The sequence below is a fragment of the Gavia stellata genome, chromosome 8, assembly GCF_030936135.1.
Source record: "Gavia stellata isolate bGavSte3 chromosome 8, bGavSte3.hap2, whole genome shotgun sequence".
Taxonomy (NCBI): Eukaryota; Metazoa; Chordata; class Aves; order Gaviiformes; family Gaviidae; genus Gavia; species Gavia stellata.
Genome location: NC_082601.1, coordinates 40,646,859 through 40,661,254, shown reverse-complemented (window position 1 = coordinate 40,661,254; position 14,396 = coordinate 40,646,859).

The following is a 14,396-nucleotide window of genomic DNA, read 5'->3' as shown; positions in this document are numbered from 1 at the left end:
GGCGGCGGCGGGCGGGCAGGCAGGAAGGCGGGGAGGAAAGGAACGAACGGCGGCGGCCCGGCCGGATTTGGGCGCCCGCTGCACGGGGGGCGGGAGCCTGAGGGGCCGGCCCGGACGGGGCGGGGAGTGGAGGGGAGGCGGCGGGGTGCTGAGGCGGGCGTGGGACGCGCGGGTTGGGTGCGAGCGCGCCTGCAAAGCGGCGCGTGCGGGAGCGGGGCGTGGGCGTGCAGGCCGCGTGGGCGGCGGTGCGGCGCTCGGGTGTGCGGGGCGCGCGTGTCTTCGGTGCGCCACGCGGGGTGCGCAGCGCCCGCAGGAAGCGGCGGACGCGCCGTCGTTGGCAGCGTTCTCTGTGCAACGCGCGTGTGCGCGTGGAACGCAGATGGGCCTTTCGGGGCGCACGCGTGGGCGGCGCACCCGTGGGCGTGCGCGTACCTGTGTCCGCCGCGCGTGCCGCGCACCTGCGGCCACGCGCGTGGATGCGCGCGGCGTGCCGGCGTGGGGGAAAGGCATGCAAAGGGGCGGCAGCGCTGGGGCGAGGCGGGGGTGCCCCCCACGGGGGGCGGTACTGGAGGGCAGTCCCCCCTTCGCCCCGTCGGGGCTGCGGCTGGTGGTGGCCCCGCGCAGCGGGACCCGTGGGGATGGGGTGGGTGACCGCTTTCAGGCCGTGGTGTGGGCTTTTCTGGGGCCTCTTTAGTGACAGGAAACCCAACTTAGTACGCAGGTGAAAAATGAGGGGTAGGTGAGGCCATACCTCATTGCAGTGAAAGGTGGTGCAATAAGGACAATTAATTTTTTGCAGAAATACTCACTGGAATGTCGTCTGCGGAAAATCCTCTCGCAGAGCTGACCGATGAGCGGGGGCAAAGACAAAACGCTCGTTTACCAAGTCTGAGGTAAAAAATTAAGCTTGCAAATAGTAAAATGATGCTTTTCTTCCTTTTACTTATTTTTTATTTTTCTCTGTAAGGGGAATTAACGGGGAGAACTTTTGTCCCCTACAGGCCTCCAAATTTCCTGGAACTCCTTACAAAAAAGTTCTTTTTGTTTTCGTTCTAGTTTGTGGTTGTCAGGTAGCACTGACAGCACATGCTGGTTTTAAAATCGCTGGTTAAAATCTCCGCTGTGCCCCTGTACACCCCAGCAGGGTTAAAGTGCAGCAGTGGGACAGCAGCAACCCATGCTGCTTTGCAGGTAGAGAGCTTTGCAGATCACAGAATCACTAAGGTTGGAAAAGACCTGTAAGATCATCAAGTCCAACCATCAACTAACCACACCATGCCCACTAAACCATGTCCCGCAGTGCCACGTCCACACGTTCCTTGAACCCCTCCAGTGATGGTGACTCCACCACCTCCCTGGGCAGCCTCTTCCAGTGTCTCACCACGCTCTCAGTAAAGGAATGTTTCCTAATACCCAGTCTGAACCTCCCCTGGCACAACTTGAGGCCATTTCCTCTAGTCCTATTGCTTGTCACTTGGGAGAAGAGACCAGCACCCACCTCTCTGCAATCCCCTTTCAGGCAGTTGCAGAGAGCAATGAGGTCTCCCTTCACCCTCCTCCAGGCTGAACAACCCCAGCTCCCTCAGCCGCTCCTCATCAGACTTGTGCTCCAGACCCCTCACCAGCTTCGTCGCCCTTCTCTGGACACGCTCCAGCACCTCAATGTCCTTCTTGGAGTGAGGGGCCCAAAACTGAACACAGTATTCGAGGTGCGGCCTCACCAGCGCCAAGTACAGGGGCACGATCACCTCCCTGCTCCTGCTGATTTGCAGCACGACCCCTGGCCATCGCCCTGCCAGCGTTTGCTCGAGGCCTCTCCGTGGCTGTCCTGTCACTTCAGCAGCACGCAGTCAGTGCTGCCATTCCCAGCGGGTAGCATTGCCCAACAAAATGGCAAACGTTTTGCAAGTATCCTATCCAGCAAGCTGGGTCCTGGCTGTCTTCGTGTAGCGTGCATATCCCTGACGCGTGTCACCTCTGGGGTGGTGGGGGCCTGGTGTATGGGTTTTGGATCAGGTCCTTAAGTGATAAAGCCAGCGTGGGCAGGCTCCTGAGACATCCCTGCGTACTTCTCTCATGTTTTCATTGCCCGTGTAGGTGTTCACTGTACACTTGGAGCTGTCAGAGCAAGCAAGTCTGCATTAGGCTCTCCGCTTTCATTAAAGAAGAATAAATAAATGAAAGTTTCTAGATGTTGCAGACAAAAAGCTGGAAAGTGCAAAACAAGTGCAACTGGAAGGGCCAGAAACTTGGCTGTTTTGATTTGTGCATCTCTGCGCTTGGGCAGTATTGTCTGTGTAAGAAAGAGTCAAGCAAGAAATACTAAACACGCTAAATAAACCCAGTATATGTATTACTCTTAGTAGCAGCTAGCGACAAGCAGTAATAAATTACTGTTCAGAAATGTGGCTGGGGCCAAATGAAAATATACTGTTAAGTGGTACATGAGCACTATCATTATGAAAATGCACACCTTTGAGAGAATAAAAGTCATACAAAGAGTACAGATCTGTACAGCTGAGGTGGGCTTTGGGGATGATTAATGTACGTGAGAATGAAAAATTTGACAGAGCTCTGCATATTTATCCAACGTTGGAGAGCAATTGCGTATTCTGGTGCAGCGCCTGAGAAGCTTAAGGAACAGCGCGCATGCTGTTTGTGAAGCAGGGTGTTTTGTGATACCGCAGAAGCTGCGTGCGAGTGGGTGGCAGTGTCAGCCTATGCACCGGAGGACAGGGCCACTGCTGCTTTCAGACAAACAGTCGGAGGGGTGTTACCAGCATAAACAAGTGGCATTTGCTTTTTTAGCTTCTCCAGCAGTTTGTTGTCCCTTGGCGCATGAGGTTTCTGTTTGCACAGGGGCTTGCGTGGCAGGAAGGTGGTTTGGGTTTACCCCGTGTCCTCTCTTGGATTGACGTCCGAGAAGGGGCGTTCTGGCTGCATGCTACAGGGGTGTATGGATTTGAATGTGACGGATAAGTCCTGGTTTTAGAATGGCCACACAGGGAAAACAAACAGCCTGCCGCCCCAAAGGTTTAGTTTTGCTTTATAGAGCTTAACTAATTAGCTGTTTTTTTGTGAAGTTTCGAGGATATTCAAATACCCTGTGCTCTGCTCGTGTCCCATCATTTATTCAGTAGGATCAAGGTCTCACTGGAGTTTTTCCTCGTGTTTTAAACCATAGCAGAAGCTCATCTTGAGCCAAGAATGCAGTAAAATCGTATTGGAAATCATGGGAAGAGGTAAATACTACAATTACAAATACCAGATTAAGGTTATTTCTAAATCATGCCAGGGCCTACATCCAAGAAATAAAAATCAGGCTTAATTAGCAATGTACTCTGCTGTGTTAATAAAGAGAGGTAAAAAGAGGATGAAGCTGAATAGAGACATACAAAAGGAATGACGTTGCTGGTTTTGCTGTTGTCAGGACAATATCCTAGATTCCCTTCTCCTGAGACTGTAGGGAGTAATAGCAATGCTTTTTAGCTTGGCTGCGAGTCCGTATTTTAAGTCTGTTCTCTATTGTTAATTTTTCCATGTAGCACACCAAGAGGAGTGTAGAGAAAACAGGTTAATTTGGCCGTGTATTAATTTGTTAGGGTAGGAAGCCAACATGCTAGGTTTCTCCAGCTAATACTGCAGCTCCTTGGGGGCTAGCAGAGGGGTGGGCTGGGCCTGGCAGTGGACCAAGGAAGACCCGTCCGAAATGTAGGAAACCAAAGCGCAAGTCCCTGGTTGGTCTAGTGTGGGGCAACCTTGGCTTCAGAAAGGAAGTGTCATCGGTGGTGAGTGTTAACAGCAGTGGTCTGATCTGGATCTGCCCTACCCCAGTGAATATGTCTCATTGCCATGAGGCTGCTTTGGAAAAGCATGATATTGTGGGCATCTCTGCCTGTATAAAAACAATCTTCAACTTTTAAATTCTTCATCACATCAAGTTTATTTTCCTTAACCAGGACCTGCTTTCATTCATATACCTCTCCACACCCTGTTCACATACAAACAACCCCTTGCCTCTTTCATGCCCTTTCTGAGCTGCTTTCAAGCAGAGGTTGCGCTGTCTCAGCATGGTTGTATGTAGCATGATGTAAGACAAATACATGCATCTCTGTCCTACTCAAACTGCTGTTTTCTTTACTGACAGTTATTTAAATGGGAAGCAAGGAAGTATAAGTGAGGAAGATGTTACATTCACAAGGGGCACTGCTATCATCTGCATTGTTCTGCTATCTGGTATCTGTCTTCCTTCGGGATGCTGTGTACCAGATACTGAGCCTCAATTTCTCCACTCTTACAGAGACCACAGTCTTGCAAGCACTTGTATATACCCCTACGCTCAGTATTACGGGATTACATACCACGAAGTTGAGTACTTGTGAAGGTGCGTGCTCAAGCAGGCTTCAAATGCCCTGTCTCAAATGTTACACAACAGTAGAGATGGGAGTGGAATTTAATACAGGCTATTTGTCAATGGTTAGTGCTATATCCAGTGTTTTGTTTTATCTGCCTTTGGCTTTAAGCATTCATGAGAACTGCAGGGTGAAATCTTTTTGGTATGCTCCGGGAGAAAAAGAGCTGCTAAGTATTGCTCTGTTGAACCTTGTTCGAAAGCTGCGTCACACTGCCCATGCCACTTGCCACCAGTTACCAAATCTCTGGGGTAACTCCAGCAGCTGAGCTGATGAGCAGGCCAGCCAGGAGTACTCCGCAGTAACTGAGAGACTCAAGAGTTCTGTCTGATGCATCTTGAATTTCTTTTTCAACCCTTATCAGCTTGGAGCAGCTTTTGTTTTACTGTGTTCCTTGGAGGTCCCATTTAAGTCACATATGTGGGGCTGGCATACTGTCTGTTGGCTGTCCTTGTAAATCTGTGATCAGGGTCCCATATAGCTGCAGAGATGACGACTAGACTATTAGCTAAGGTTCAGAGACACCAAAGAGCTTTACGTGTACAATTTGACCCGGGGTTTGAAGGTTACATCCCCTATTCAAGCACCAACATAAGTGGTCGGTTTTCCCAAACTTTTGATACCACTGTCTAATGCTTTTCCTGTGAAAGAAACAATTCCCTTGTAATAGAATAAATATTGCAGATCTCAACCTGAGTGATTCTCATAATGCTTTGGATTATGAATGAGACCCAAAGGTGCATAAACCGAACAACAATTTATTTTCTGAATGTTCCCATTCCTTTCCTCACAGAGGCTTGTTCATATCCAAGCATAGAAAGAATAATAATAATAAAAAGGTAAGAAATAGTTTCTCCTGTTGGCGAATTGGTGCTTACTCTATTGTCTGAAACACCCATGCAGTGAGACAGTGAATCCGAGAGCATGAAACTCTGTATCAGTGAGCGAGGAAGCAGCCTGTGATGCGTAAGCAGAAGGACAAAGCAATGTTTTAGAGAAAGGTCGCGTGCCCTCAGAGCAACCTCAGCTGAGCGAGAGGGAAGCAGTGGTGGTGGTGTATTGGTGGGATGTTACTGACATACAGGGTGCTTGAAGGGGGTGGCTGAACAGGTCTGTGTGTAACTGCAAATATGCGTTTTGCAGTAAAAAAAATATCTCATCCACTTTGAGTTTCATTACGTGTCTCCTTGAGCTATTCGCGTGAAAGGAAGAATCCCCATTAAAAAGAAAGGGGGGGGAATGTTTTGGGATTTTTTTTTTTTCTGTATTTGCGAAGAAACAACATTATCCTCAAATAATACCAGACTGGTTTATCTTTTCTCTAATTTGACATTGAAATCACTGCCCCTTTCCCAGTGCAGCTGGTTTTACAGTCGTCTCCCTTCGCCCCGAGCTCTTTGGACACCTGCATTGGATAACTTTGTGTCCCTTGGGAGAGAAGGCTGCTGCTGGGAGAACAGCCTGGCAGGGATGCTGCCAGGCTGTGCAGGGAACGGGCTCCCACTAGAGCGCGCTAGGACAGTTCAAATGGGGATGGTTTTCTTCTGACATCAGAGTGGAACCATCAAAACACCTACATAAGACGTGGCACCTTTGTTTTTAAAACAGGAATCTGGCTAGTTTCCCCATCTTTTGGCTACAGTTTTCCCCGATGAGGCAGAAGTGTGCGACAAAGCCAGCCGTAGCTGCCTGAGTGCACTGAGGTTTGGGCTGAGTCAAGTGCTGGGAAAGACCTTTTGGAAGACCCCAGCCTGTACACAGAGGGCAGGGAGAAGCTTTGTTCTCAAGCCTTTATTTAACTTATCTCACAGTCCCCTTGTTTTAGCTTACTGCTCCGTATGACAGAGGGAGTTGAAATCTGTGTTGTACTTCGACAAGGACGAGAGTCCATCTCAAGGTCCCATTAATGGCCTGCTGTTGTCATTTGTGCATTTCAAAACTGCCCCTAACAAACTTGCCCACCATCACGCAAGAATTTTCTGCCTCAGCCAGTACTTGAACCCAGGCTCCGAGACCCTAGCCCTTGTCTCTTAACCTCGTTTGCTTCATGTTTACTTAATTAGCCAGCTGGAGCATAATTCCATTCATGATCTACAGTCTAATACATAAAGATGACAGTGACATGAATCTTGGCTTAGGATTCAATTTGCATGTTAATTCATTGTGGTTCCCCAGATATTTGGAATTTGCTCTGACAGGATCTGGGAGATGATGAAATGCTCCCTGGGTGGGGTGTTCTCCTGTCTCCCAGTGAGAGCCTGGAGGGATAGGTGACATAGTTTTACTGTCCACCAGGCATTGTCTGTTGTAGAGCGTAGAGGTTCTACAGCAAAAAGCAAAGCAGATCATCCTCTAGGAGTTCTTCTTAGTACGCAATGCAAATAGAGTCGAGGCTGATTGTAAAGAGTCGAGAAGCATCTGGAAATCAGTGAAGCCTGGCGAGAGAGCCTGCGACAGATTAAGAAGGATCGCAGGCATTTCATATAGCAATCCAGCCTCAGTCATCTTTGGTTCACAAAGTCCCTGAGACACTTGTCTAGGGAAGAGAGAGGCTCTGGAGACAGGGAGGAAAAACTAATTTCCCTGAGTGGAAGACTAGCCCATGTTGGCTTTGAAGGGTTTAGGCACAAACCTCATCGCTCCGTTCCATCAAACTTTCTGCTCACCTTTCTGTCTAATATCCAGGAGCTGGCTTACAGGGAGGGGCAAATGCTGCGAATCTGTATTCATTTCCAGCTCACTGGGGGACCCAGGAAACCCCATCAGATTGCTAAGAGGCTCATAGGAGACCTGACCGCAAATGGAGACAGAGCTGCCATTTTGCAGCATGCCAAAAAAACCCAGCAGCTTGCCAAAGATAGCACAAGGAGGCTGTCCTGGAAAGACAGTCATAGGTGGTTATTTATGTGTGTTACATTAGAGCTAACTGTGATCCGGACACCCGAGAGCTAGGATATGGGATAAAAACCAGGTCTCGCTGCAAGACCTTGTGATCTGAATAGAAATCATGGCTAAATAGGGGGATGGAAAAAGACACAGAGCTGTATGAAGAACCATGTCCAGCATCCTACAGCAGTCAGTGCTACAGCCAGCGAAGGCTTGGAGCAGTCTCTAACTGGCAGACGTTTTTATTCTAATAGAAGATGTTCTCAGTTGCAGCAAATCATCCGTTTTCAGCTTTTGCTGATTTTACACATGGTCTAATTTTAACAACAAAAAACGGAAGGAAAGAGAGGGTGGAATGTTTTTTTCATGAATCGCTTACTCCCTTTTTTTTTCCCCTCCGAAAGAACTGGTATCACTGTATTTTGGCCTTGGAAACATGGGTAACATTTGAATGCAGAATTGTGGAGAAAAAAAAATGAAAATAAATGTTGTTTCTTTTCTGTGTTCAAAACTCGATGGCTTTGGATTCCCCAGAAGTTTCTTGTGCTTTCTGAAAGGCTGTTATCCTGTATGCCCTGCATTCATAAGCAGTTGTGGCTCCTTCTTTCTCTTCTGACTTTGCTTGCTCGGAGTCTCCAGTCGCAACTGGACAAATTCTGACTTTTCAAAATCATCTCACTGAAGTTTTATGGCTAGAAATGACTAGAAAAGGAAGGGTTTTATTCCCCAGAAAACATCATTAAACCAAACCTTTTTATTTTTCACCTCAATCAAAGCCAAGTTTTCCAGCTTTTAATTCACAAACAGGTATTTGAAATTGATCAGGAGGCCTTAAAATGGACATTTCCAGCTTCCAGAAGAAAGAATGTAATTATCCAGATAATATTTTTCAGAAAAATAGGACTTAGTCATGTAGCTACTACTCCATTAACCAGGGTCCCAGGAAAACTTTTGAGCAGGCTTTGCTCAGCTCCAGACTTGGGAAATGCGAGTTCTGCTTCCTGCATGCTAATCCTGTGCAAATGAAGTGACGGGTGTTTGTGTTTCCCTGCGTGCAAACAGAGGGCAACAACGTGTCTGCATTTGTAGTGCGGTTGAAATCTATTGATGAATAGCCCCAGGACAGGGCTGAGTTACATGAATCGTGGGCACAGGCTGCCTGTGTTCATGTGGCAAATCCACCTGTAAGAGGCAGGGAGCCTTCAGGATGGGGATGACAAATACTACCCCTCATTAGGCAGAGCTGAGGGCAGGTATTAATTACCCTGGAGCAGCAATTGCGATGCTCATGGTTCCTGCCAGTGTGCAAGCGGTGTCCTGACTTGCTTGTTGATTCCTGCAGATCTGCAGCAAAGAAGGGGGCTGGGTCTGACCCTTTTGGGGCGAGAGCAGGATTAGCATTGGCTTCTCAGCAGTGCACTTTTCCTCCACACTAGCTTTCGGTTGTCTCCATGCATTTCAGGCATTGAAACTGTGTCTCTGTGCCCATCTCGGCTCTTGCTCTGGAGTCACTGGAGCTATCAGTCACGCTTTAATTGTGTGGAGCTGTTTTCCTGGGCTAAATTAACAGATGCATGAGGGTGACAATTTTGGCCCCGTATGAGTTCAGTGGTAAAAACTGAGCTTGGGACTCAGGCCAAGGCAGAAGGCCCGGAGGGAGCTAAATGGGACTTCCTGCAAAACACAACTACAGACTTTAAACCGTGTTCTTCAATTTACCTAACTAATGTTTTCTCCAGCCCCAGTTTTTAATTAATGGTAATATCATTAATCACATAATCATGGTCTCACCCCTTGTCTTATAAGACTTGGGTGACTAATAAGGACAGGGTAACACTTCAGTTTATTTTGCTGTGTTTTATCAACTAATTTAATGTAGTTGAAAAGAAGCAAACATGCTGGGGACAGAATTCCCAAAACATAAAGATTTGCTGACAATATGCAACATTTAGCTGTTTCTGGAGAGTTGGAGAGTAGGGTTTTTTTTAATTATTATTATTTACACTGTTTTTCACGTAAATACACACCTTGTCAGAATGTGGAAAAAGGCTTGCTTGGGTCTGGTCACATCCATTTAACTCATCTTGTGCCCAACAAGCACACAGCAGCATTATAACAAACACACAGGGAAGAACAATTTCTCCAGGTAAGAGGCAGTTAATTACGATGGATCAGATAAAAATCCTTTAAATAGAACATGGGGAGTTCTTCATTTATAGATTAACTCCTGCAAGGGGCTGAAATCCCAGTGTTAGGCAGCTTCAAATCCCACTGATGCCATAAACCATAGCAAGGAGCACACTGACACTAGGAGTTAAGAATACGTGTGATTGAATCATGTGAAATGTTTTTTACTCCTGGCTTAATGTTAGAGACTTAGGTCTAATGTTAAAGCTTGGGGAAAGGATGGTTAATTCTTCACATCCTGTCTTTTTGTTCAGTTTTGACATTTCTCTGCTGAATTCTTCCTTTACTGATCCACTGTTCCTGATTTTACTGGATCGTCAGCATCATCCCATCTGGAAAGAGGGCAGCTCTTTTCTTCACAGACGTTTTAGATCCTCTTCTAAGCCTCTTGGGTGTAGGGAAGACCCTGAATGCTGAATTTCATGGGGTTCGTTGTATTCCCAAAGAAGTAGGGATAAATGACAAGGCTGTGGGAAGTCCAGCATTCGAAGTCCGATCTCCAGCTCTGTTGCAGACCTCCAGTGTGGCAACTGGAGCAGATTCTACACTGGCACAACAGAAACAAGCCGGGGCTATAGTTGGGAATAGATTTAGCCTTCCCAGTTTAATCCATAAAGAAGTTTCCACGTTATTAACAAAAGCATACGCCTTGGTTCCTGCAGCCACAGCCAACATTGCCGACTATGCCAGGCTTGGCTTAACACAAGGCTGTGGCTGGTTCTTCCTGGCTGGTGCTGGTCGGAGGCTGTGCCCGAGTCTGCTGGTGTTCGCCCCGGCAACGCTCTCTGTGTTCAGGGGTGGCATTGAGCCAGACAGGATTAGGGTGGGCTCTCTCTACCTTCGGTGCCTTACTGGCACCGGGAGCATCAGCTGCTGCTCTGCCTGCTGTCACGCTGCTGTCTGTGCATGTGCCCGGCTCTTGCTGGATTCACCCCGTCAGTAGTAGCTATATATGCATTTCCCTCTGAAATCAGCCCATCTTGAAAGATGCTCAACAAAATATGCTCTACTGGTTTTCTTCCCCGCAGGCCAATCTACCATTCTGAGTTGGGCAGAAAGGACCCTGCTTAATAAGGTACCTCAAAGCTGCTGATCTGTGCTCCTCTGAACCAGCCACCAATAGATTAATTCCTTCCAGTCCTTTCCTGTCTTCTGATTTCACCTTTTCAATGCCATCAGTATTTATGCTCTCCTCTGTCCAAAGACTCGTTGTTACTTGGTTTGCAGCTGGCTTTCGCTGATCACATGATTTCACTGCAGATCTTGCAATAATTAGTGGTTTGGATATTTTTCTCAGGATGATGAGACTCTTAGTGGCCTGATTTTGTTTTGGGGTTTTTTTTCAGAAAAAGAAGCTCTAGTTCAGTTACCGCAGAAAACTGAAAGTTGCAACTGAAAGTTGCATGAAGGTTGAAAACTGAAAGGCAAACATTCAGAATATATGGAGTGTTTTTATAAACCCGTCAATTTTCAAGCCAGTTTCACAGTTTCCAAGCCTAACTTGAAAGTTCTGAGTGTTTGGGCTAGGCAGTACTACACAAACAATATCCATTTCAAACACGTGTATCCACAAGCCTCTCACTGCTATTTCTCCTACAAATAATACCATGTCATATTATTGATACTAGTTTTGATGTCCCAGTTGGAGCTGCGTCATGCAATGCATCAGTTTTGTTTTCATCTTGCTACTCATTTCACCTGGTAGCTGGAATACTGCAGCCCTCTGAGCTTGCTTTACTGTTTTCCCCGGATTTCAACTGTGCTCAGATTAGCACTTACTCGTCTTTGCAATCCTTGCCTTCCCCCCCTTGCTCTCTTCTCTACAACGTGATCAATATTTGTTTGCACAGGATTTTTATGAACTTCTGCACTCACTAATAACGAGCCAACTTGTCTTTTGACATTTCCCCCATCATTTTTCCACTTTGACATCTGCAGCCTGCCATTCATTGGTATTAATTTCTATCACTTCCCCCGATTTTCCAGGAAGAAATTCCGATTAGGCAATAGATGCTGGGCTATCCATCATTTTATGCCAGTCACAAGTTACATGGTGCCTCTCAGCCTATAAGACACAGATTGTTCTTAATCAATTGCAGGTAGAAGAGCTAAAGACCTGATTTCCATTGCCATCCCCTTGCGATCCTGTCTGACACTATGGAAGTAAGGCAGAGCCATTGTAAGTGCCATGTAACTGCAGCACAGCTGATTAAAAACCTGCAAAGCTCAGATGGTTTCACAAAAGTCCTGTCAGTCAGCTTTCATTTGATTTCAGGTCTTATTTTCATTTATATACAGTATCGCCCATTATGTTTAGAGTGTTTGCTAAACACTGAAGAATAATGGTCCTGTCCCACGTAGCTGACAGCAGAAGGGCTGACAAAGGGAAGGAATGCAGTAAAAGTGGTAATTTATGTATGAGTCATGGTTCCCAGCCAGCTGTGCTGATAAAAAATGGCCAGTTTTATGGGAAGGCTGGAAAACAACAACAAAATTACCTTGTGAGAAAAAAAATACAAAATATTTGGACCAGCACTTTGATTAAAGATGACTTATTGCCGACAGCACAGGGAAGGGAGTCCTGGAGAGGCATTTAGATTTGTCAGATGCAGGCCTGCATAGGGGAAGATGTTTCCGGCATAGACACCTGCACCTAAGACAATATGGAGACAGCAGCAGCAGATCTTGCCTACGGCACAGAAAAAGCTGATAAGGAAGCAGGAAACCAGAAGATACTGAGTGTGAGCGATGAGAATTGATAAGGCAGGGGTGGAGTTACGAGCTGAGGGCAGTTGGTGAGGGAGGGGAGGAAGTGATTGGAGGTAGGTTTTTCGGCAAATTGCCAAGTAGTCCCATATCCACCTAATGCAGAGGATTCTGCAGGAAGGTTTGTGTTTTCATCCACCCGCGTGACTTGGGGTCTGACTTTGCTCCACTCAGAGGCAATGACAGACTCCTATTGATTCACGGGAGCCTTAGAAATCAAAGAAAACTTGCTGTGGCAACTGGCTAATTCAATAAAAGCATTGATTTCTCCAGCTGGACAATTAAAGAGCATGAATGCAGTGTAGCTGATTTCTGTCTCTGAATTAATGTAACAAATGATCATTGATTCAAGTGAGCGGGAACTGTACCCCAAAGGACAGGACCTTCCATATTAAAAAATCCTCCAGCCTATGTGAGCTGGTCTTCAATGTGCCACAGATAGAGCTAGTTACCATTCATTGGGAACCCTTTGCCTGCATTTCCCTACCTGACCTGTCACACTGTCGTAGAGCACCCTTGGCTTCTGCATTGCCAGCCATGGAACAGTCTGGGGTTTGTCTGAAACACTGTCTGTATCAGCCAGCATTCTTATGGACAGCTTGAGAGTCACTCTTTTGGACAGAGACTCTTAAGTACCTGCGGAGCAGCAGGCAGCTTAGAGCCATGCTTGTCTATACTTGACACAGCTGAGCTGTCTGTGCCTGGTGTTTATTGTAAAACAAAACCAGTCTTCATATTCATACTTTTCTTCCTTTAATTCTCCAGCGACTGAAAAAGGGTTTCCCTCAGCCACAGCACAGCGGCACTGGTCTGTAGGTTGTTTCATCCACCTCAGAAGATGGGAGAAGAAAAATCTCTGCATCTTCTCTGTCTTTCCTTCTTATACAGTTCCTCGTTTCTCATGGGCATAAATACCGTATCTGCATCCCTACTGCAGCTAATGGGAGCAGGCACCTGGATGCATTTGTCCCGGGGAAAATCTGAAGGTGACTCATCTCAGCTCTTTGCAGTATGCGTCTGTGTTGGTTAGCAGGACGTAGGAGTTAGTTGACTGGGTCCTGCTCACCTCGCAGAGCAGCCGAGGTAAAGGCAGACACACAGGGACAGGGAAGACCCCAGAAAGAGGATGCAAGGAGCCCATGGGGTTCAAAACAGATAGTGGGAGCACCTCATAGCATCACTTCAGGTGAATGGCACTAGTTTTCCCTTGGGTTCAGGACAGCTGTCTCTTCCCTCACAGTGGGAAAGATGCTTTGAGCCCCACATCAAAGCCATAAAAAAGGAACTTCTCAAGGCACTCATCGTAGCTGAGAATGGGCCCTGATATTTTCAGGACTTCTGGGTAGTTGCAAACTTGTGTTATAGCTTCGTGCTTTTCTGCACTGACTCAGGGGTCAGTGTCTGATGGAGTATGATGACACTTCTTCCATAGGCAACTGGTTTGCCACTGTCTATTTGTAAACCCCTTTTGCCTGTTGAGATTAGCTTTAACAGTCTCGAGGCACATGGCTAAAACTTGAACTAACTGCACCTACCTAACTGCACCACAGAAGCCCTGGCAGATCAGACCGCAGGGGTCCCAGCTGCTGCCAAGACATGTCACCAAGGGTGACTAGCCTTGCAGCAGAGAACACATCCCAGTGTCCCCAGTTCCTATTTTGCAGGCTGGCTAGTGTATATAGGCTGGCAGTGGAGGTGGGCGCCACGGATATGTTGCAGCGCTGGCACAGAGGCTTCTGCTGTTCCCTGCTAGGGATGGTAACTTGGAGTGTGGGGGCAGGACGGGCAGTGACATTTTAACAGCTACTGTTGTTTGCGTCAGTGTACGAGAGTCAGGGCACTGACCTGGGGAATGTCTCATTTTCACATTGATCCATGGGCTTTGACGTAGAGCGGACTCGCCTCAATAACGGATGGGACATCCCAACGCACGCTGACCTGGCAGAGATAACCATCTCCTATAATCACCTTGTAACAGTAGGCCACAGCTTCTGTGCTTGATTGGTTTTTTTTTTTCCATTTTTTTCTTTTCTGGTAGCCTGCACCTGCAATAGAGATGTTCTGAGAGGCCCCAGAAGACACAATGCCCTTTCTTCATCCCAGGAACAGGACTTAAGAGGTGTGATAAGAGTTGTGGAGCATTAA